Below are 23,894 nucleotides of genomic sequence, written 5' to 3' on the forward strand. Positions count from 1 at the left end.
CCCAGCACCTTCTAAGATTTATTGCCAATCTAAGATATCTTTTATTTGAGCAGCAGGTTCAAGAGCAGCAGGGTCAAGAGCTAAATGAGAATCCCATTCCCACCTAGGTGATAGTGTGGGACAATGTCAGTTTCCACCGAGCTGCTCAGGTAAGGGAATGGTTTAACATCAATGGGCAGTTTATGAACTTGTACCTCCCTCCATACTCGCCTTTCCTGAATCTGATTGAGGAGTTTTTCTCCTCTTGGAGATGGAAAGTGTATGATAGACAACCCTACACCAGAGTAAATCTGCTGCAAACCATGGATTTAGCCTGTGGTGATATAGGTGAGGAATCATGTCAGGGCTGGATATGGCACACAAGAGGCTTCTTCCCCCGTTGCCTCAGGAGGGAGAATGTTGCTTGTGATGTCGACGAAGCGCTCTGGCCTGACCCAGCCCAAAGACAAGAAGAAGCACATTGATCACATGTGTACTCCTTTGATTTTTGTCCCTTTTACAGTTTTTTCCAACTGCTTACACACAAAATCTTTTCATGTCACACGATTTTTGAAACCTCTCAATCAAAGTGCAAAACTACACACCAAATATCCAAAACCATAAGCTATTTCTCAGCCTTTGACTCAGTTGTCAATTGCATAAAACACTTTTTTCAAAACACTACACACAATTTTCTACCTAAAACACAAAAATCTAACAGGAAGTGACTTGCTTTCATTTTCCAAACACAACCAATCAAAATGCTACACTTATTCACCAGGTCACACACACACACTCCTCACATGTGCAAACACTAATAGCTTAACTGATCACTAACCAATCACTGCTTTACAGTAGTATAGGCCTATAAATAGGTCAAAGGTCAGTTTACCTGTTTTGAACAATGGATGCCAACAATGGACAGAGAGCAAGAGGAGTAGGAGGGACAGGAAGAGGAAGAAGAGGACGAGGGCAAAGAAGAGAAGGAAGGAGAGCCACCTCTGATAAGATTAGGGCAACACTTGTTGATCATGTGATCAACCACGGTTTGACCATGAGAGAGGCTGGACTGAGAGTCCAGCCCAACTTGAGTCGATTTACAGTGGCGTCCATAATTCGAACCTTCAGAAATGAGATCAGGTATGCAACTATCTAATGACTATTTTAGCATTACAGCAATGTACTGTAAAATACGTACGACTGCATAGTATTGCATAAACATTTGTAACTCTAAGCCATCCATTTACTGCACTGCATTGAATGAATGAGGTTGGTTATCATGCTGTACTACATTTTGTACATTGTTTACAGTTCCTATGCTGAACACATACTGTGTTTGAATTCTGTACAGAGTGGAAAGACATCATGGAGGACGAGGACACTTGTTTACAGATGTACAAGAGACTGCAATTATAAATATGGTCTATGTGGGGACATAGAGGTTGCCTCTGTCCAAGGTTGGATACGCCATGCTAGGAGATTCTTCCCTTGATGTTTGGCAAGAGAAAACGTATCCTGTGATGTGGAAGAAATATTGTGGCCAGAAGATCGTTTTTCATTCCCTCCCCCATATGGTTTACAAATGTTTATGGTTTTGTTGTATGCTACTGTATACAACAGTAATGTTTGGCCTAATAAATATTTTCTGTTTCTACATTGTATTGGTGTTTACAGTGTACTTGTTACCCCTCTCAGCAGATTACTTTCACTGTAGAACATTGTATTGGTGTTTACAGTGTATTTGTTACCCCTCTCAGCAGATTACTTTCACTGTAGAACATTGTATTGAAATATAGATATAAGCCTATGAAAGAGCTTTAGATTTAGAACAACAGTGTTTACATGGTACTGTGCCTTGCGAAAGTATTCTGCCCCCTTGAACTTTGCGACCTTTTGCCACATTTCAGGCTTCAAACATAAAGATATAAAACTGTATTTTTTTTGTGAAGAATCAACAACAAGTGGGACACAATCATGAAGTGGAACGACATTTATTGGATATTTCAAACTTTTTTAACAAATCAAAAACTGAAAAATTGGGCGTGCAAAATTATTCAGCCCCCTTAAGTTAACTTTGTAGCGCCACCTTTTGCTGCGATTACAGCTGTAAGTCGCTTGGGGTATGTCTCTATCAGTTTTGCACATCGAGAGACTGACATTTTTTCCCATTCCTCCTTGCAAAACAGCTCGAGCTCAGTGAGGTTGGATGGAGAGCATTTGTGAACAGCAGTTTTCAGTTCTTTCCACAGATTCTCGATTGGATTCAGGTCTGGACTTTGACTTGGCCATTCTAACAACTGGATATGTTTATTATTGAACCATTCCATTGTAGATTTTGCTTTATGTTTTGGGTCATTGTCTTGTTGGAAGACAAATCTCCGTCCCAGTCTCAGGTCTTTTGCAGACTCCATCAGGTTTTCTTCCAGAATGGTCCTGTATTTGGCTCCATCCATCTTCCCATCAATTTTAACCATCTTCACTGTCCCTGCTGAAGAAAAGCAGGCCCAAACCATGATGCTGCCACCACCATGTTTGACAGTGGGGATGGTGTGTTCAGCTGTGTTGTTTTTACGCCAAACATAACGTTTTGCATTGTTGCCAAAAAGTTCAATTTTGGTTTCATCTGACCAGAGCACCTTCTTCCACATGTTTAGTGTGTCTCCCAGGTGGCTTGTGGCAAACTTTAAACAACACTTTTTATGGATATCTTTAAGAAATGGCTTTCTTCTTGCCACTCTTCCATAAAGGCCAGATTTGTGCAATATACGACTGATTGTTGTCCTATGGACAGAGTCTCCCACCTCAGCTGTAGATCTCTGCAGTTCATCCAGAGTGATCATGGGCCTCTTGGCTGCATCTCTGATCAGTCTTCTCCTTGTATGAGCTGAAAGTTTAGAGGGACGGCCAGGTCTTGGTAGATTTGCAGTGGTCTGATACTCCTTCCATTTCAATATTATCGCTTGCACAGTGCTCCTTGGGATGTTTAAAGCTTGGGAAATCTTTTTGTATCCAAATCCGGCTTTAAACTTCTTCACAACAGTATCTCGGACCTGCCTGTTGTGTTCCTTGTTCTTCATGATGCTCTCTGCGCTTTTAACGGACCTCTGAGACTATCATAGTGCAGGTGCATTTATACGGAGACTTGATTACACACAGGTGGATTGTATTTATCATCATTAGTCATTTAGGTCAACATTGGATCATTCAGAGATCCTCACTGAACTTCTGGAGAGAGTTGGCTGCACTGAAAGTAAAAGGGCTGAATAATTTTGCACGCCCAATTCTTCAGTTTTTGATTTGTTAAAAAAGTTTGAAATATCCAATAAATGTCGTTCCACTTCATGATTGTGTCCCACTTGTTGTTGATTCTTCACAAAAAAATACAGTTTTATATCTTTATGTTTGAAGCCTGAAATGTGGCAAAAGGTCGCAAAGTTCAAGGGGGCCGAATACTTTCGCAAGGCACTGTATATCCAAAAATGTACTATTATGAAAGCAGTGTTTACCATTTGATGCCAATGCTTCATTCTGACATGTGTTTATGGCATTTTGAATGTAGTGTTACATTTTGAAGGAGATGTGAGGCATTTTGCATTTTGTGTGTGCAGTTTTGGGAATTGTGTGTAGAATTTTGAAAAAAAAGGAGACAGTTTTGAAAACTTGTGTAAGCAGTTGGAAAAAACTGTAGTATTGTAAACTGTAGTACAGTGCATTGTAGGCTGTATGCTGTACAAATTGTATGGCCCTGAACATTGTGCTTTCCATTTATTAACAGCACTGACTGCTCAATAGATTTTGACTGGTTGCAGGTTCATATCAACAAACAACAAGAATTACAGTATCACAGAGACAAAGGACAAGTTTATGAGATGCAGGGTACAGTACTGTAAAAATAGGGGTACTAGGAGGAGGAAGAACAAAAAACAAAATTGCAAAGAGCAAAGCAGAGTATTAATTTATGATCAATTTTGAGCTACTATGATAAAAATGTACTTCTCCCAGAGAATTGTATGTTTTGAACAATGTGTTTTCTATATTTCAATGTATTGTTTACTGACTGATTGAGAGTGTATATCATTTTGATCACTTTGTTTATGATTTCAGAGCAGTGTTTGATTTTGAACACAGGTAAAATTGTTTTGAGGCGAATGTTTCATTATGCGAGAGGAGTCAGTGTTACGGTTTTCTTCTGCTGAAAGAGAGGCGGACCAAAACGCAGCGTGGTTATTTATAAACATCTTTAATAAAGATGATAATGTGAACAATATACTTGTACAAAACAAGAAAACGTGGAAAACCGAAAACAGTCCTAACTGGTGCAAAACACAGAGACAGGAACAATCACCCACAAGAGACCTAAAGAATATGGCTGCCTAAATGTGGTTCCCAATCAGAGACAACGATAACCACCTGCCTCTGATTGAGAACCACTCTAGGCAACCATAGACTTACCTAGGCTATTATACTAAACACAACCCCATCAATCTACAAAACCCCTAGACAAGACGAACACATCATTCACCCATGGCACACCCTGGCCTAACCAAAAAAATAAAGAGAAGACAGAATACTTAGACCAGGGCGTGACACAGAGGTTATGTACTTTTTTTATATATTTTTTTATTTTACCTTTATTTAACCAGGTAGGCAAGTTGAGAACAAGTTCTCATTTACAATTGCGACCTGGCCAAGATAAAGCAAAGCAGTTCGTAGTATAGTGCTTGAAGATAAGGTTTTGTGTTTAAAGTTTTCAGGAAATGGAGCAAGGTTTCAGAAATTGTGTTTTAGCAATTGAGAAAAACTGCAACAAGTGACATCAATAAGGGATCGTAGCCTTCAGCTGGGTTCACCTGGTAAGTCTATGTCATGTTCCTAGTATTTTGTAAACACAGTAGTTGGTCCTTGTGCTCCAGTTCACTGTCTGTTCCAACACTGGCCATTCCTCTACCTTGACAGTGTGGCACACTTTAATATATTTCCCAAACCTCAAACACAGCATGGGAACCATTCAGCCCTTCTCTCTTCTCTCCCCCCCCCCCTCCCCATCTCCCTTACCCCTTCTCTCCATGATCTCCCCCCTCCCCATCTCCCTTACCCCTTCTCTCCATGATCTCCCCCCTTCCCATCTCCCTTACCCCTTCTCTCCATGATCTCCCCCCTCCCCATCTCCCTTACCCCTTCTCTCCATGATCTCCCCCCTCCCCATCTCCCTTACCCCTTCTCTCCATGATCTCCCCCCTCCCCATCTCCCTTACCCCTTCTCTCCATGATCTCCCCCCTCCCCATCTCCCTTACCCCTTCTCTCCATGATCTCCCCCCTCCCCATCTCCCTAACCCCTTCTCTCCATGATCTCCCCCCTCCCCATCTCCCTTACCCCTTCTCTCCATGATCTCCCCCTCCCCATCTCCCTTACCCCTTCTCTCCATGATCTCCCCCCTCCCCATCTCCCTAACCCCTTCTATCCATGATCTCCCCCCTTCCCATCTCCCTTACCCCTTCTCTCCATGATCTCCCCCGTCCCCACACCTCCATCTTCCTTACCCTTTCGATCCGTACATGATCTCCCCCGTCCCATCTGCAGTACAGAATACCACTCTTCCTCAAGTGATCCCATATATCCCCTCCAAACCACGCCAGGGGGACCAGAACCGTCAGGGAGACTACACCAGAACAAACAGGGAGACTGCACCAGAACAAAGAGGGATACTGCACCATAACATACAGGGAGACTGCACCAGAACCGTCAGGGAGCCTGCACCAGAACAAACAGGGCAACTGCACCAGAACAAACAGGGAGATTGCACCAGAACAAACAGGAGACTGCACCAGAACAAACAGGGAGACTGCACCAGAACAAACAGGGAGACTGCAGCAGAACAAACAGGGAGACTGCACCAGAACAAACAGGGAGACTGCACCAGAACAAACAGGGAGACTGCACCAGAACAAACAGGGAGATTGCACCAGAACAAACAGGGCAACTGCACCAGAACAAACAGGGAGCCTGCACCAGAACAAACAGGGCAACTGCACCAGAACAAACAGGGAGCCTGCACCAGAACAAACAGGGCAACTGCACCAGAACAAACAGGGAGACTGCACCAGAACAAACAGGGAGACTGCACCAGAACAAACAGGGAGACTGCACCAGAACAAACAGGGCCACTGCACCAGAACAAACAGGGAGACTGCACCAGAACAAAGAGGGAGACTGCACCAGAACAAACAGGGAGACTGCACAAGAACAAACAGGGAGACTGCACCAGAACAAACAGGGAGACTGCACCAGAACAAACAGGGCCACTGCACCAGAACAAACAGGGAGACTGCACCAGAACAAACAGGACCACTGTACCAGAACAAACAGGGAGATTGCACCAGAACAAACAGGGAGACTGCACCAGAACAAACAGGGCCACTGCACCAGAACAAACAGGGAGACTGCACCAGAACAAACAGGGAGACTGCACCAGAACAAACAGGGAGACTGCACCAGAACAAACAGGGAGACTGCACCAGAACCGTCAGTGAGACTGCACCAGAACAAACAGGGAGACTGCACCAGAACCGTCAGGGAGACTGCACCAGAACAAACAGGGAGACTGCACCAGAACAAACAGGGAGACTGCACCAGAACAAAGAGGGAGACTGCACCAGAACAAACAGGGCCACTGCACCAGAACAAACAGGGCCACTGCACCAGAACAAACAGGGAGACTGCACCAGAACAAACAGGGAGACTGCACCAGAACAAAGAGGGAGACTGCACCAGAACAAACAGGGAGACTGCACAAGAACAAACAGGGAGACTGCACCAGAACAAACAGGGAGACTGCACCAGAACAAACAGGGAGACTGCACCAGAACAAACAGGGCCACTGCACCAGAACAAACAGGGAGACTGCACCAGAACAAACAGGACCACTGTACCAGAACAAACAGGGAGATTGCACCAGAACAAACAGGGAGACTACACCAGAACAAACAGGGCCACTGCACCAGAACAAACAGGGAGACTGCACCAGAACAAACAGGGAGACTGCACCAGAACAAACAGGGAGACTGCACCAGAACAAACAGGGCCACTGCACCAGAACAAACAGGGAGACTGCACCAGAACAAACAGGGAGACTGCACCAGAACAAACAGGGCCACTGCACCAGAACAAACAGGGAGACTGCACCAGAACAAACAGGACCACTGTACCAGAACAAACAGGGAGATTGCACCAGAACAAACAGGGAGACTACACCAGAACAAACAGGGCCACTGCACCAGAACAAACAGGGAGACTGCACCAGAACAAACAGGGAGACTGCACCAGAACAAACAGGGAGACTGCACCAGAACAAACAGGGCCACTGCACCAGAACAAACAGGGCCACTGCACCAGAACAAACAGGGAGACTGCACCAGAACAAACCGGGAGACTGCACCAGAACAAACAGGGCCACTGCACCAGAACAAACAGGCAGACTGCATCAGAACAAACAGGGAGACTGCATCAGAACCGTCAGGGAGACTGCACCAGAACAAACAGGGAGACTGCACAAGAACAAACAGGGAGACTGCACCAGAACAAAGAGGGAGACTGCACCAGAACAAACAGCGCAACTGCACCAGAACAAACAGGGCCACTGCACCAGAACAAACAGGGAGACTGCACCAGAACAAACAGGGAGACTGCACCAGAACAAACAGGGAGACTGCACCAGAACAAACAGGGCCACTGCACCAGAACAAACAGGGAGACTGCACCAGAACAAACAGGGAGACTGCACCAGAACAAACAGGGCCACTGCACCAGAACAAACAGGGAGACTGCACCAGAACAAACAGGGAGACTGCACCAGAACAAACAGGGCCACTGCACCAGAACAAACAGGGAGACTGCACCAGAACAAACAGGACCACTGTACCAGAACAAACAGGGAGATTGCACCAGAACAAACAGGGAGACTACACCAGAACAAACAGGGCCACTGCACCAGAACAAACAGGGAGACTGCACCAGAACAAACAGGGAGACTGCACCAGAACAAACAGGGAGACTGCACCAGAACAAACAGGGCCACTGCACCAGAACAAACAGGGCCACTGCACCAGAACAAACAGGGAGACTGCACCAGAACAAACCGGGAGACTGCACCAGAACAAACAGGGCCACTGCACCAGAACAAACAGGGAGACTGCACCAGAACAAACAGGGAGACTGCACCAGAACAAACAGGGCCACTGCACCAGAACAAACAGGGAGACTGCACCAGAACAAACAGGGAGACTGCACCAGAACAAACAGGGAGACTGCACCAGAACAAACAGGGCCACTGCACCAGAACAAACAGGGCCACTGCACCAGAACAAACAGGGAGACTGCACCAGAACAAACCGGGAGACTGCACCAGAACAAACAGGGCCACTGCACCAGAACAAACAGGCAGACTGCATCAGAACAAACAGGGAGACTGCATCAGAACCGTCATGGAGACTGCACCAGAACAAACAGGGAGACTGCACAAGAACAAACAGGGAGACTGCACCAGAACAAACAGGGAGACTGCACCAGAACAAACAGGGCCACTGCACCAGAACAAACAGGGAGACTGCACCAGAACAAACAGGGAGACTGCACCAGAACAGTCAGACCCTTCTTCAGGAAGGCATCTGGGATTAACAGGGAGAGAAAGACAGATGCATTTATTTGTCTGTAACAGCATGTGGGGACCGGGCCCTCTGTACCATCATTCATCAGCACACACAATATACTACAACACTGACCTTGTACCGTGTGTGTGTGTGTGTGTGTGTGTGTGCGTGCGTGTGTGTGTGTGTGTGTGCGTGTGTGTGTGTGTGTGTGTGTGTGTGTGCGCGTGCGTGCGTGTGTGTGTGCGTGTGTGCGTGTGTGTGTGTGTGTGCGCGTGCGTGCGTTTGTGTGTGCGTGTGTGCGTGTGTGTGTGTGTGTGTGTGTGTGTGTGTGCGTGTGTGTGTGTGTGTGTGTGTGTGTGTGTGTGTGCGTGTGTGTGTGTGTGCGTGTGTGTGTTCCATGACTAGACAGTGGAGAGATGTGAAAGACCTCTCAAATCTTTCCCTGTTGGTGTAACAGACATGTGTTTCAGGATGCAGCAGCGTGTTCACTCTGTTTTCACAGGATTACACCATTCACATTCATTCATCAACGGCCCACCAGACCTCCACTGACCTGTGTGTGTGTTTGAGAGAGAGAGAAAGTTGGAGTGAGAGAGAGAGGCAGTGACAGTGTGTGTGTGTGTGTGTGTGTGTGTGTGTGTGTGTGTGTGACAACAAGATAAAGAGTGTGTGTGTGTGTGTGTGTATTGTGTGTTTGAGAGAGAAAGTTGGAGTGAGAGAGAGAGGCTGTGTGTGTGTGTGTGTGTGTGTGACAACAAGATAAAGAGGGATAGCCACAGAGCCAGTGAGAGCAGCAGGGAGGGGAAAAATAGATCAATAGACTAAAATATTCCTCCTACTCTGGGCTCTCCTTCTCTACCCACCTAGGCAAGGAAAACAGGGCCACCGTGAGATGCTGAGAGCCTTTTGTCAGACCGGGTCTGTGTGATTGAACACTGAACACACAGACACATTTGTTATTCTAATCTGACACCTTAAAACCTCTTAAGGCTAGGCAGAATACTGCCCCCTTTGGAGGAATTGCGTGCCCATCGTAAACTGGAAAAAAATCTGTCAAAAATTGCTAATATATGCATATAATAATTATTATTGGATAGAAAACACTCTAAAGCTTCTAAAACAGTTGGAATTATGTCTGTAAGTATAGCAGAACTCACAGGGCAGGCATTCTTCCAAACTAGTTTTTGTGGTCATGAAAGTTGGGGCAACTTTGACGTGATCGCCCCCACCCTTCCCAACCAGCTATGGATCTGGGGACACTTTCTATGTCTTCCACTAGATGTCCTAATTCAGTAGAGCGTTTAATCGTTCAAACAAAGCAATTGCATTAAGAAGCAGTGTATCTTTCTAACTATATGTAGAACATGTATATTTAGTCAAAGTTTATGATGTCTATTTACGTTATCTTGCGGCGCTACCTATATTTTCTGCGGACATTTTTCAGTATTTTCTGAACATGAATTCAATGTACAGTGCCTTGCGAAAGTATTTGGCCCCCTTGAACTTTGCGACCTTTTGCCACATTTCAGGCTTCAAACATAAAGATATAAAACTGTATTTTTCTGTGAATAATCAACAACAAGTGGGACACAATCATGAAGTGGAACGACATTTATTGGATATTTCAAACTTTTTTAACAAATCAAAAACTGAAAAATTGGGCGTGCAAAATTATTCAGCCCCCTTAAGTTAATACTTTGTAGCGCCACCTTTTGCTGCGATTACAGCTGTAAGTCGCTTGGGGTATGTCTCTATCAGTTTTGCACAAAGTGTTTATCTTTAATTTGAGGTATTGGACTTGTTAATGTGTGGAGGTTAAATATTTCTAAGAATATTTTTGCGTTCCATGCGCCACGTTCCAGCTGAACGTGGGTGGGGTCGTTCCCAAAAGGGAACCCTAAGCCGTCATCAGGTTAATGATTTATTTTAATTATTCTAATCCTTCCTTCAGGTGTTGTAGAGGCAGATGGGCAGTAGGGTGGGGGGGGGGGGGGGGGGGGGGGGGGGGTGGGGGGCTCCTTCCTTCACGTGCTGTAGTGGCAGATGGGCAGTAGGGTTGGGGGGGCTCCTTCCTTCAGGTGCTGTAGTGGCAGATGGGCAGTAGGGTGGGTGGGCTCCTTCCTTCAGGTGCTGTGGTGGCAGATGGGCGGGGGGAGGGGGGGGCCTACTTCCTTCAGGTTCTGTAGTGGCAGATGGGCAGTAGGGTGGGGGGGCTCCTTCTTTCAGGTGCTGTAGTGGCAGATGGGCAGTAGGGTTGGGGGGGCTCCTTCCTTCAGGTGCTGTAGTGGCAGATGGGCAGTAGGGTGGGTGGGCTCCTTCCTTCAGGTGCTGTGGTGGCAGATGGGCGGGGGGAGGGGGGGGCCTACTTCCTTCAGGTTCTGTAGTGGCAGATGGGCAGTAGGGTGGGGGGGCTCCTTCTTTCAGGTGCTGTAGTGGCAGATGGGCAGTAGGGGGGGGGGGGCTACTTCCTTCAGGTGCTGTAGTGGCAGATGGGCAGTAGGGTGGGGGGGGGGCCTCCTTCCTTCAGGTGCTGTAGTGGCAGATTGGCAGATTGGCAGTAGGGTGGGTGGGCTCCTTCCTTCAGGTGCTGTAGTGGCAGATGGGCAGTAGGGTGGGGGGGACCTCCTTCCTTCAGGTGTTGTAGAGGCAGATGGGCAGTAGGGTGGGGGGGGGGGGCTCCTTCCTTCAGGTGTTGTAGAGGCAGATGGGCAGTAGGGTGGGGGGGGGGGCTCCTTCCTTCAGGTGCTGTAGAGGCAGATGGGCAGTAGGGTGGGGGGGGCTCCTTCCTTCAGGTGCTGTAGTGGCAGATGGGCAGTAGGGTGGGGTGGGGGGGCTCCTTCCTTCAGGTGCTGTAGTGGCAGAGGTGCAGTATGGTGGGAGGGGGGGCCTTTAAATAGTTAAAGTTAGGGTTAGTGAATGAGTTAGCTAACATGCTAAGTAGTTGCAAAGCAGCACATTTCTCTCTCTGTCCCGCTCTCTATCCCTCTCTCTGTCCCTCTCTCTCTGTCTCTCTCTCTCTCTCTCTCTCTCTCTGTCTCTCTCTCTGTCTCTCTCTCTCTCTCTCTCTCTCTCTCTCTCTCTCTCTCTGTCTCTCTCTCTCTCTCTCTGTCTCTCTCTGGCCCTCTCTGTCCCTCTCTCTCTCTGTCCCTCTCTCTCTCTCTCTGTCTCTCTCTCTCTCTCTCTCTCTCTCTCTCTCTCTCTCTGTCCCTCTCTCTCTCTGTCCCTCTCTCTCTCTGTCCCTCTCTCTCTCTATCCCTCTCTCTCAATTTAATTAAATTACATTCAAGGGATTTATTGGCATGGGAAACATGTGTTAACATTGCCAAAGCAAGCGAGGTAGATAATATATAAAGTGAATATATAAAGTGAAATAAACAATACAAATTAACACTAAACATTACACACACAGAAGTCTCTCTCTCTCTTTCTCTTTAGCCTCTCTCTCTCTCTCTCTTTAGCCTCTCTCTCTCTCTCTTTAGCTTCTCTCTCTCTCTCTCTCTCTCTCTCTCTCTCTCTCTCTGCCAACAACATATTAGAAAGGCTTGACACTATCTGTAATTTAGTTTTGACACTCCGGGGCTTTAGCACAGATTACTCCAGTCGAGGCCATTTACCATCTTCTCCACCGTCATCTGATTCATCCATTGGGCCTTTTTGGGATCAAGTTCAAAATCTACTTTTTCACTTGAAGGGAGAAAAAGTGAGATAGATTGAAAGGAAACAACAACACAACGCTTTGATGAAAATCCCAGTTTGAGAAGAAAAAAAACGAAGACATTTCCAAGCTCTCCTCCCTGTGAGTGTAAATCATTAGACTACTCTGACCCGTATATTAGCGCTTTATGTCGTGTTTATGGCCTTGGACAGTCAGTTAGTCAGGAGGTTATTTACATCATTTCCTTCATGGCCTCTCGGTTTCAGGCCGGTTATGCTCACTGAGGGACCATGCAATGTTTAAGTGGTACACTCCAATCCCCTCCCTCGACGGGTTATTTATGATACAAGTGTACAGCCACCTTCCTTCCAATTAAAGCTGAGTGCAGGCTCTCCTTCATCATCCCCCTCCAAGGGGTTGTTGGTACTCTATTTCCTCTCCCTCCCCTCCCTCTGCTTCCTCCTCTCCCCCTTCTTCTTCCTCCCCTCCCTCTGCTTCCTCCTCTCCCTCTCCCTCTCTCTCCCCTCCTTCCTCTTCTTCCTCTCTTTTTCCTCTCTTTCCTCTCCCCTCCTATTCTTCCTCTCCCCTCCTATCCCTCCTCTCCTTCCTATCCTTCCTCTCCCCTCCTTTCCCTCCTATCCTTCATTTCCATCTTATCCTTCCTATCCTTCCTCTCCTTCCTCTCCTTCCTCTCTTTCCTCTCCTTCCTCCATTTCCTATCCTTCCTCTCTTTCCTCTCAGTCCTCCTTTTCCTCTCCTTCCTCTCATTCCCCTCCTTTCTCTCCTTCCTCTCCTTCCTCTCCTTCCTCTCCCCCTATCCTTCCTCTCCTCTCCTTCCTCCCATTCCACTCCTTCCTCTCCTTCCTCTCCTTCCTCTCCTTCCTCTCCTTCCCCTCCCTTGTATCCTTCCTATCCTTCCTCTCCCTCCTATCCTTCCTCTCCCCTCCTATCCTTCCTCTCCTTCCTCTCTTTCCTCTCCTTCCTCCTTTTTCCCCCCTTCCTCTCCTTCCTCTCATTTCCCTCCTTTCTTTCCTTCCTCTCCTTCCTCTTCCTCTCTTTCCTCTCCTTCCTCCTTTTCATATCCTTCCTCTCCTTCCACTCTTTCCTCTCTTTCCTCTCCTTCCTCATTTTCCTCTCCTTCCTCTCCTTCCTCTTCCTCTCTTTCCTCTCCTTCCTCCATTGCATATCCTTCCTCTCCTTCCACTCGTTCCTCTCTTTCCTCTCCTTCCTCCTTTTCCTCTCCTTCCTCTCCTTCCTCTCATTCCCCTCCTTTCTCTCCTTCCTCTCCCTTCCTTTCCCTCCTATCATTCCTCTCCCTTCCATCCTTCCTTCCTCTCCCCTCCTATCCTTCCTCTCCCTTCCTCTCTTTCCTCTCCTTCCTCTCATTCCTATCCTTCCTCTCCTTTCTCTCCTTCCTATCCTTCCTCTCCCTTCCTCTCTTTCCTCTCCTTCCTCATTTTCCTATCCTTCCTCTCCTTCCTATCCTTCCTCTCTTTCCTCTCCCTTCTTCTCTTTCCTCCCCTTCCTCCTTTTACACTCCCTATTCTCCCTTCCTTTCCCTCCTCTCCTTCCTCTCCCTTCCTCTCTCTCCTCTCTGTCCTCTTCTTCTTCTCCTTCCTTCCTCTCTTTCTTCTACTTCTTCTACTCCAGATGACCCCGAGTCTCAAGTTAGGACTAACTAATGCTCCTCTAGCTCAAAGCCCCAGACTTAACCAGGTCAGACTTAAGGTACCATCGTGGAATAAATGTAAACACCTATCTCAGCCCTCAGGCTCTGGAGTTTTGTCTAGTTAGAATCACACGTCTTTCTCTAATAACTTTTCCACTATTTGTTCCTCAGCGTTTCAAGTTCTCATCATCTATCTCTCCCCCCTTTTTTTTTTTCTCTCTCCTTTACCCAGTGAAGAAGGAAACAATACCTCTCTTGATAAGAGTTCAGGCGTATTGGAAGACAACACAAGGCAACCTGTCAGGTCCCAGACCGATAAAACAGTGTGAGCTCTGCTCTATACCAAAACCACCGGAAAGCCACATAAACAATGTAACGTATACTTTACCGAAACTGTAAGTTAAGAATAAGGAAAAAAAGTTTTTAGTTAAATATATTATCCGTGATAATACATGTCAGAGCAAGCAGCCCATTAAACTCAGTAGTGGGACGATAGAGCAGCTCATTTGGGGCGGCAGGGTAGCCTAGTGGTTAGAGCGTTGGACTAGTAACTGGAAGTTTACATGTTCAAACCGCCGAGCTGACAAGGTACAAATCAGTCCTTCTTCCCCTGAACAGACAGTTCAGAGAGAACAGTTCACTAGGCTAGGCTGTCATTGAAAATAAGAATTTGTTCTTAACTGCCTTGCCTAGTTAAATAAATATAAAATTACTTGAGGTTTTAATGACAATTTAATGGACAGGCTCCTAAGATGACCCGACTGTAGGGGGTCGAAGGGCATTTCCTTTCATAAGGTGGAGCGAGGCTCCATGGACTCAGGTTTAATGCAGAGTTCCCTAACCACATGGTGAAATGATACACCAAAACAGGCCATGGCCACAGCTGTAGGAGACAGGCACAGGTCAGCATCATATTGTGGGATTTGGCTTTATTGATGGATGTCTCTACAGATGGAGGATCTTAATTTGAGACAGTTTGCTACAGTAGGAAAATAATTCTACAGCAATAGAAAATGTTCATTACTTTATGGATTAATGGACATTTGGAAAAAAAAAATGTCGGTGTTAATAGATGTTTTGTGAGGGCAAATCAAGTCTGACATTTTAAAGTGGAAATTACAACCTTTAGAAGACTTTTTAAACCTTGAATAGAAGTTGATTTGAAAGACATTTCTCAGCAACAAAAGAGCGATCAAATGAAGATCATACATCTGTATAAAAAGTATCTTCTGTCAATTCTTCAGTTTTCTCTCTTTATTTTTTCTCCAACTTTAGGATCCCTCCTTTCTCTCACTCTCTCTGTCTCTGTCTCTGTCTCTGTCTCTCTCTCTCTCTCTCTCTCTCTCTCTCTCTCTCTCTCTCTCTCTCTCTCTCTCTCTCTCTCTCTCTCTCTCTCTCTGTCTCTCTCTCTCTCTCTCTCTCTCTGTCATGTTGTCTTGTCTCTGTCCTTTCCCTTCACCCTGTCTCCCTCTGCTGGTCGTTGTTATGTTACCTTTTCTCCCCCTCTTTTCCCCAGCTGTGCCTTGTCTCCTCCTAATTACCCATTCACCCCGTTCCCCACCTGTTCCCTTTTTCCCTCTGATTAGGTCCCTATATCTCTCTCTGTTTCTGCTCCTGTCCTTGTCGGATTCTTGTTTGTTTGTTTGTTTGTGTTTCATGCCTGAGCCAGACTATCGTCATGTTTGCTGTAACCTTGTCCTGTCCTGTCGGAATCTGCCGGTCTATCTGAGCCTACCTATGTTTTGTTATTAAAGAAGCTCTGTTTAAGTTAGTTCGCTTTTGGGTCCTCATTCACTCACCATAACAGAAGAATCCGACCAAGAATGGACCCAGCGACTTCGGATCCTCTCCACTCAGCCGTCGAGATCCAGGGAGCGATGCTAGGCAGACACAAGCAGGAATTGTCTGCTGCTCGACATGCCGTTGAGACCCTGGCCACCCAAGTCTCCAACCTCACAGAACAGGTTCACCATCTCCGCCTCGATCCACCGGCCACTTCCAGGGCTTTCGAATCTCCGGAGCCCAGAATCAATAACCCGCCGTGTTACTCTGGGGAGCCCACTGAATGCCGCTCGTTCCTCACCCAGTGTGATATTGTGTTTTCTCTCCAGCCCAACACTTACTCCAGGAGCACTGCTCGTGTCGCCTACGTCATATCTCTCCTTATTGGACGGGCTCGTGAGTGGGGCACGGCAATCTGGGAGGCAAGGGCTGAGTGTACTAACCAGTATCAAGACTTTAAGGAGGAGATGATACGGGTTTTTGATCGATCTGTTTTTGGGGAGGAGGCTTCCAGGGCCCTGTCTTCCCTATGTCAAGGCAATCGATCCATAACAGACTACTCTATTGAGTTTCGCACTCTTGCTGTCTCCAGTGGCTGGAACGAGCCGGCCTTGCTCGCTCGTCTTCTGGAGGGTTTCCGCGCAGAGGTAAAGGATGAGATTCTCTCCCGGGAGGTTCCTTCCAGCGTGGATTCCTTGATTGAACTCGCTATTCGCATTGAGCGACGGGTTGATCTTCGTCACCGAGCTCGTGGAAAGGAGCTCGCGCTCTCCGTCGCCTCCCTCTCCGCATCACTACCATCTTCCTCTGCCGGCTCGGGTGCTGAGCCCATGCAGCTGGGAGGTATCCGCATCTCGACTGAGGAGAGGGAACGGAGAATCACCAACCGCCTCTGTCTCTATTGCGGTTCCGCTGGTCATTTTGTCACTTCATGTCCAGTAAAAGGCCAGAGCTCGTCAGTAAGCGGAGGGCTACTGGTGAGCGCTACTACTCCTGTCTCTCCTTCAAGATCCTGCACTACCTTGTCGGTCCATCTACGCTGGACCGGTTCGTCAGCTTCCTGCAGTGCCTTAATAGACTCTGGGGCGGAGGGCTGTTTTATGGACGAGACCTGGGCTCGGGAACATGACATTCCTCTCAGACAGTTAAAGGAGCCCACGGCCTTGTTCGCCCTGGATGGTAGTCCTCTCCCCAGGATTCAGCGTGAGACGCTACCTTTAACCCTCACTGTTTCTGGTAATCATAGTGAAACCATTTCTTTTTTAATTTTTCGTTCACCTTTTACACCTGTTGTTTTGGGCCATCCCTGGCTAGTTTGTCATAATCCTTCCATTAATTGGTCTAGTAATTCTATCCTCTCCTGGAACGTCTCTTGTCATGTGAAATGTTTAATGTCTGCTATCCCTCCTGTTTCCTCTGTCTCTTCTTCACAGGAGGAGCCTGGTGATTTGACAGGGGTGCCGGAGGAATATCACGATCTGCGCACGGTGTTCAGTCGGTCCAGGGCCACCTCTCTTCCTCCACACCGGTCGTATGATTGTAGTATTGATCTCCTTCCGGGAACCACCCCCCCCCGGGGTAGACTATACTCTCTGTCGGCTCCCGAACGTAAGGCTCTCGAAGATTATTTGTCTGTAGCTCTTGACGCCGGTACCATAGTCCCCTCCTCCTCTCCCGCCGGAGCGGGGTTTTTTTTTGTCAAGAAGAAGGACGGGTCTCTGCGCCCCTGCATAGATTATCGAGGGCTGAATGACATAACAGTGAAGAATCGTTATCCGCTTCCTCTTATGTCTTCAGCCTTCGAGATCCTGCAGGGAGCCAGGTTTTTCACTAAGTTGGACCTTCGTAACGCTTACCATCTCGTGCGCATCAGGGAGGGGGACGAGTGGAAGACGGCGTTTAACACTCCGTTAGGGCACTTTGAATACCGGGTTCTTCCTTTCGGCCTCGCTAACGCTCCAGCTGTCTTTCAGGCATTAGTCAATGATGTCCTGAGAGACATGCTGAACATCTTTGTTTTCGTTTACCTTGACGATATCCTGATTTTTTCACCGTCACTCCAGATTCATGTTCAGCACGTTCGACGTGTCCTCCAGCGCCTTTTAGAGAATTGTCTTTTTGTGAAGGCTGAGAAGTGCACTTTTCATGCCTCCTCCGTCACATTTCTCGGTTCTGTTATTTCCGCTGAAGGCATTAAGATGGATCCCGCTAAGGTCCAAGCTGTCATTGATTGGCCCGTCCCTAAGTCACGCGTCGAGCTGCAGCGCTTTCTCGGCTTCGCGAACTTCTATCGTCGTTTCATCCGTAATTTCGGTCAGGTGGCAGCTCCTCTCACAGCCCTTACTTCTGTCAAGACGTGCTTTAAGTGGTCCGTTTCCGCCCAGGGAGCTTTTGATCTCCTCAAGAATCGTTTTACATCCGCTCCTATCCTTGTTACACCTGACGTCTCTAGACAGTTCGTTGTCGAGGTTGACGCGTCAGAGGTGGGAGTGGGAGCCATCCTTTCTCAGCGCTCCCTCTCTGACGACAAGGTCCACCCATGCGCGTATTTTTCTCATCGCCTGTCGCCGTCGGAACGTAACTATGATGTGGGTAACCGCGAACTGCTCGCCATCCGGTTAGCCCTAGGCGAATGGCGACAGTGGTTGGAGGGGGCGACCGTTCCTTTTGTCGTTTGGACTGACCATAGGAACCTTGAGTACATCCGTTCTGCCAAACGACTTAATGCGCGTCAGGCGCGTTGGGCGCTGTTTTTCGCTCGTTTCGAGTTCGTGATTTCTTATCGTCCGGGCTCTAAGAACACCAAGCCTGATGCTTTGTCTCGTCTCTTCAGTTCTTCAGTAGCCTCCACTGACCCCGAGGGGATTCTCCCTGAGGGGCGTGTTGTCGGGTTGACTGTCTGGGGAATTGAGAGGCAGGTAAAGCAAGCACTCACTCAAACTCCGTCGCCGCGCGCTTGTCCTAGGAACCTTCTTTTCGTTCCCGTTCCTACTCGTCTGGCCGTTCTTCAGTGGGCTCACTCTGCCAAGTTAGCCGGCCACCCTGGCGTTCGGGGTACGCTTGCTTCCATTCGCCAGCGTTTCTGGTGGCCCACCCGGGAGCATGACACGCGTCGTTTCGTGGCTGCTTGTTCGGTCTGCGCGCAGACTAAGTCCGGTAACTCTCCTCCTGCCGGCCGTCTCAGGCCGCTTCCTATTCCCTCTCGACCGTGGTCTCACATCGCCTTAGATTTTGTCACCGGACTGCCTTCGTCAGCGGGGAAGACTGTTATTCTTACGGTTGTCGATAGGTTCTCTAAGGCGGCTCATTTCATTCCCCTTGCTAAGCTTCCTTCTGCTAAAGAGACGGCACAAATCATCATCGAGAATGTTTTCAGAATTCATGGCCTTCCGTCAGACGTCGTTTCGGACAGAGGTCCGCAATTCACGTCTCAATTTTGGAGGGAGTTTTGCCGTTTGATTGGGGCTTCCGTCAGTCTCTCTTCCGGCTTTCACCCCCAGTCTAACGGTCAAGCAGAACGGGCCAATCAGACTATTGGTCGCATCTTACGCAGTCTTTCTTTTCGCAACCCTGCGTCTTGGTCAGAACAGCTCCCCTGGGCAGAATACGCCCACAACTCGCTTCCTTCGTCTGCGACCGGGCTATCTCCTTTTCAGAGTAGCCTCGGGTACCAGCCTCCGTTGTTCTCATCTCAGTTCGCCGAGTCCAGCGTCCCCTCCGCTCAGGCTTTTGTCCAACGTTGCGAGCGCACCTGGAAGAGGGTCAGGTCTGCACTTTGCCGTTATAGGGCGCAGACTGTGAGAGCTGCTAATAAGCGTAGAACTAAGAGCCCTAGGTATTGTCGCGGTCAGAGAGTTTGGCTCTCCACTCAGAACCTTCCCCTTAAGACGGCTTCTCGCAAGTTGACCCCGCGGTTCATTGGTCCATTCCGTATCTCTCAGGTCATTAATCCTGTCGCAGTGCGACTTCTTCTTCCGCGATATCTTCGTCGCGTCCACCCTGTCTTCCATGTCTCCTGTGTTAAGCCCGTTCTTCGCGCCCCCGCTCGTCTTCCCCCCCCCCCCCCCATCCTTGTCGAGGGCGCACCTATCTACAGGGTCCGTAAGATCTTGGACATGCGTCCTCGGGGCCGTGGTCATCAGTACCTAGTTGACTGGGAGGGGTACGGTCCTGAGGAGAGGAGTTGGGTTCCCTCTCGGGACGTGCTGGACCGTGCGCTGATTGATGATTTCCTCCGTGGCCGCCAGGTTTCCTCCTCGAGTGCGCCAGGAGGCGCTCGGTGAGTGGGGGGGTACTGTCATGTTGTCTTGTCTCTGTCCTTTCCCTTCACCCTGTCTCCCTCTGCTGGTCGTTGTTATGTTACCTTTTCTCCCCCTCTTTTCCCCAGCTGTGCCTTGTCTCCTCCTAATTACCCATTCACCCCGTTCCCCACCTGTTCCCTTTTTCCCTCTGATTAGGTCCCTATATCTCTCTCTGTTTCTGCTCCTGTCCTTGTCGGATTCTTGTTTGTTTGTTTGTTTGTGTTTCATGCCTGAGCCAGACTATCGTCATGTTTGCTGTAACCTTGTCCTGTCCTGTCGGAATCTGCCGGTCTATCTGAGCCTACCTATGTTTTGTTATTAAAGAAGCTCTGTTTAAGTTAGTTCGCTTTTGGGTCCTCATTCACTCACCATAACACTCTCTCTCTCTCTCTCTCTCTCTCTCTCTCTCTGTCTCTCTCTCTGTCTCTATCTCTGTCTCTATCTCTGTCTCTCTCTCTGTCTATCTCTCTGTCAGCTGATGACTCGAGATGCGTCTGTAGGATCCCATTGGGAATGACATCCTGTTTTTCTACCAGATCTGTCCCTGTGTTCCTGTTGTATCTGTCCCTGTGTTCCTGTTGTATCTGTCCCTGTTGTATCTGTCCCTGTGTTCCTGTTGTATCTGTCCCTGTTGTATCTGTCCCTGTGTTCCTGTTGTATCTGTCCCTGATGTATCTGTCCCTGTGTTCCTGTTGTATCTGTCCCTGTGTTCCTGTTGTATCTGTCCCTGTGTTCATGTTGTATCTGCCACTGTGTTCAGTTATGTATTTTCTCTGCTGTGGAGCCTAAGTGCAGTGTGAGCTATTTCAGCCTCAGTGCAATCAGCTGTGTGTCTGTCAAAACTGCTCCAATGGCACCTCCCAGGGACACACATTTAGCCATCAATCATATATGGGAAATGAAATGTCTCCCCCTACCACTGTAGTTTAGTTTGACACTACCACAAACACACACACACACACACACACACACACACACACACACACACACACACACACACACACACACACACACACACACACACACACACACACACACACACACACACAGAGACAAACCAACACACAGACACACCCACACACAAACAAACACACTCAGCCACCTACTGTTTCTGACATTCATCACCTCTGATGCTTTCCCTCTATGCCTCCATCAGTCTGTCATTGAGCTGCTCCCACATCATTATGACGTCACTGCCAGACCCTCTACATTATTATGACGTCACTACCAGAGCTCCCACATTATTATGACATCACCACCAGAGCTCCCACATTATTATGACATCACTGCCAGAGATGATCACCAACAGGTGGTATAAGACTCCACCCATCCCCAGCTATCACTCGCATAGAGTTAGTGTGCGTGTGTGTGTGTGTGTGTGTGTGTGTGTGTGTGTGTGTGTGTGTGTGTGTGTGTGTGTGTGCGTACGTGTACTTGTGTGTGTGACTGGGGGAATCTCCGTGACACAACACGTCATGCTGATCCGTCCCTCTTCCCATCAGGAATATTACTCAGCTGACGTTAGCAGCGTTCAAAAGCAATGAGAGAGAGAGAGGATGTTTTCCACAGCACAGTTTAAGAACTCATTCTGGTATCTTTGTAAAACAAAAAAAAAAAACGAATAAAAAATAGCTATAATGAATTTAATACAAAAAGAGTCCTAAATGTCAGCGATAATTAATTTTCCATCGAACGAGGAGAGGCGTAATCTGTTCAAGTCAACCAGATCCTAAATTGCTGTGACAAGCGCGATTCTAGATAAAGTGCCTGTTCGATGGAGGTTCCTTAATTAATCCATTTTACCTTGTCATCACTTTTTGCTCTGTGGAAGTCGTTAATAAGGTACCTTTAATGAAATAACGAGCAGTCGTTTAGGAGTTTAGGTATTTTCTCACTGTTAATGTCACTCAAGTCACTGAGACACTAACGGAAACAGAATCACAGCTGTAGGTTCGTATTCTCTGTTATGCCGTGTATTTGACAGGGAGACATATTTTACATGGGCCACTACAGCTCATCTTTCCTTTCATTGACTTTTACGATGACTTATAACTTATTTTCAACTGTTACAAATCACAGTGTATATCACGTATCACGTATCTTTGGATTAAACTCATTGAGTGTCTGGCCAGTTACCAAAAACTGGGTCAATTCCTCAAAGGTAAGCTGTGTAGTTGTAGTTTCAAGGGGTTTTGATGAGTCATCATCCCAACCGTCACTCCTTACTGAACTCCCAGTCAACCAAGATACATGATTAGATCATGATAGTTTGTAATCAATCTTATACAGTGGGCTTCAAAATTACTGGCACCCCTGACTGGCAATGCACAAACAATAGGATATGGGGGGAGCATTTTCACTTTTGGATGAATTAGCGTGCCCAAAGTGAACTGCCTCCTACTCTGTCCCAGGTGCTAATATATGCATACTATTATTAGTTTTGGATAGAAAACACTCTGAAGATTCTAAAACTGTTTGAATGATGTCTGTGAGTATAACAGAACTCATATGGCAGACGAAAACCTGAGAAAAATCCAACCAGGAAGTGGACATCTGAGGTTTGTAGTTTTTCAAAGCTTTGCCTACCGAGTACACATTGAGATATGGATGAGGTTGAACGTCCTAGGGCTTCCACTAGATGTCAACTGTCTTTTGAAACTTGAATAAGTATTCTACTATGAAGGAGGGGGAATGAGACCTGTTTGAGTCAATGTTCTGGCATAGTGCCTCCGTCTCATGACGCGCGCTCCCGACAGAGTTACCTCTCGTTCCAATGCTTTTCTGAAGACAAAGGAATTCTCCGGTTGGAACATTATTGATGTTTTATGTTTAAAAACATCCTAACGATTGATTCCATCGTTTGACATGTTTCTAAAGGACTGTAACGGACCTTTTCGAGCTTTTGCCTGGATGAAAGTATATTTCATCAATGTTTATTATGAGTATTTCTGCAAAATCACCGGATGTTTTGGAATCAAAACATTACTGCACGTAAGGCGCCAATGTAAACTGAGATTTTTGGGTATAAATATGTACATATATTATATATAATTATTATATATATCGAACAAAGCATGTATTTTGTAACATGATGTCCTATGAGTGTCATCTGATTAAGATCATCAAAGGTTAGCGATTAATGTTATCTTTATTTCTGCTTTTTGTGACTCCTATCTTTGCCTGGAAAAATGTCTGTGTTTTTTCGACTTGGCGGTGATCTAACATAATCATATGTTGTGCTTTAGCTGTAAAGCCATTTTGAAATCAGACACGATGGGTAGATTAACAAGATTTTTATATTTCATTTGCTGCATTGGACTTGTTAATGTGTGAAAGTGACATATTTCAAAAAAATATTTAGAAATTTTGCGCGCTGCCTTTTCAGCCCCTGCGCTAGAAAGGTTAAATATAAACAATATAATTATAGAGAGAAACTCAAAATACCAAAATACCAACATGTGAGAAATACTGTACTTTATTACTGTTTTAAGGGAACCAACCAAAATAATTGATTGATTCAATTAAAAATCAGTCCTCCAAATCAAGGTTTCACAATTAATGGCACCTTAAAAGATTATTTTCAATAACATCTACCAAAATTTAACCACAAATTAAATTCCACTTATTTAAGTTTATCTAAGTCTTATTACTTAAGGAACTATATTGAGCCCTTACATCACTTCCTGTTTCACTAGGGTATAAAAATAGGGTATAAAAATTCACTAGGGTATAAAAATTCACTAGGGTATAAAAATTCACTATGGTATAAAAATTCACTAGGGTATAAAAATAGGGTATAAAAATTCACTAGGGTATAAAAATTCACTAGGGTATAAAAATAGGGTATAAAAATTCACTAAG

The 23,894-nt window shown here is 46.8% G+C and overlaps 1 protein-coding gene across 1 annotated transcript in view; it reads left to right on the forward strand.

The window, feature by feature from the left end:
* The window catches only part of LOC149984722 (uncharacterized), a gene marked incomplete at its 5' end in the record, with an annotated part of 110,711 nt that overhangs the window by 40,511 nt on the left and 46,306 nt on the right, over nucleotides 1-23,894 (forward strand). The window lies entirely within an intron of this gene.

The sequence above is a fragment of the Oncorhynchus mykiss genome, chromosome 3, assembly GCF_057628025.1.
Source record: "Oncorhynchus mykiss isolate SJ-2025 chromosome 3, ASM5762802v1, whole genome shotgun sequence".
NCBI lineage: Eukaryota > Metazoa > Chordata > Actinopteri > Salmoniformes > Salmonidae > Oncorhynchus > Oncorhynchus mykiss.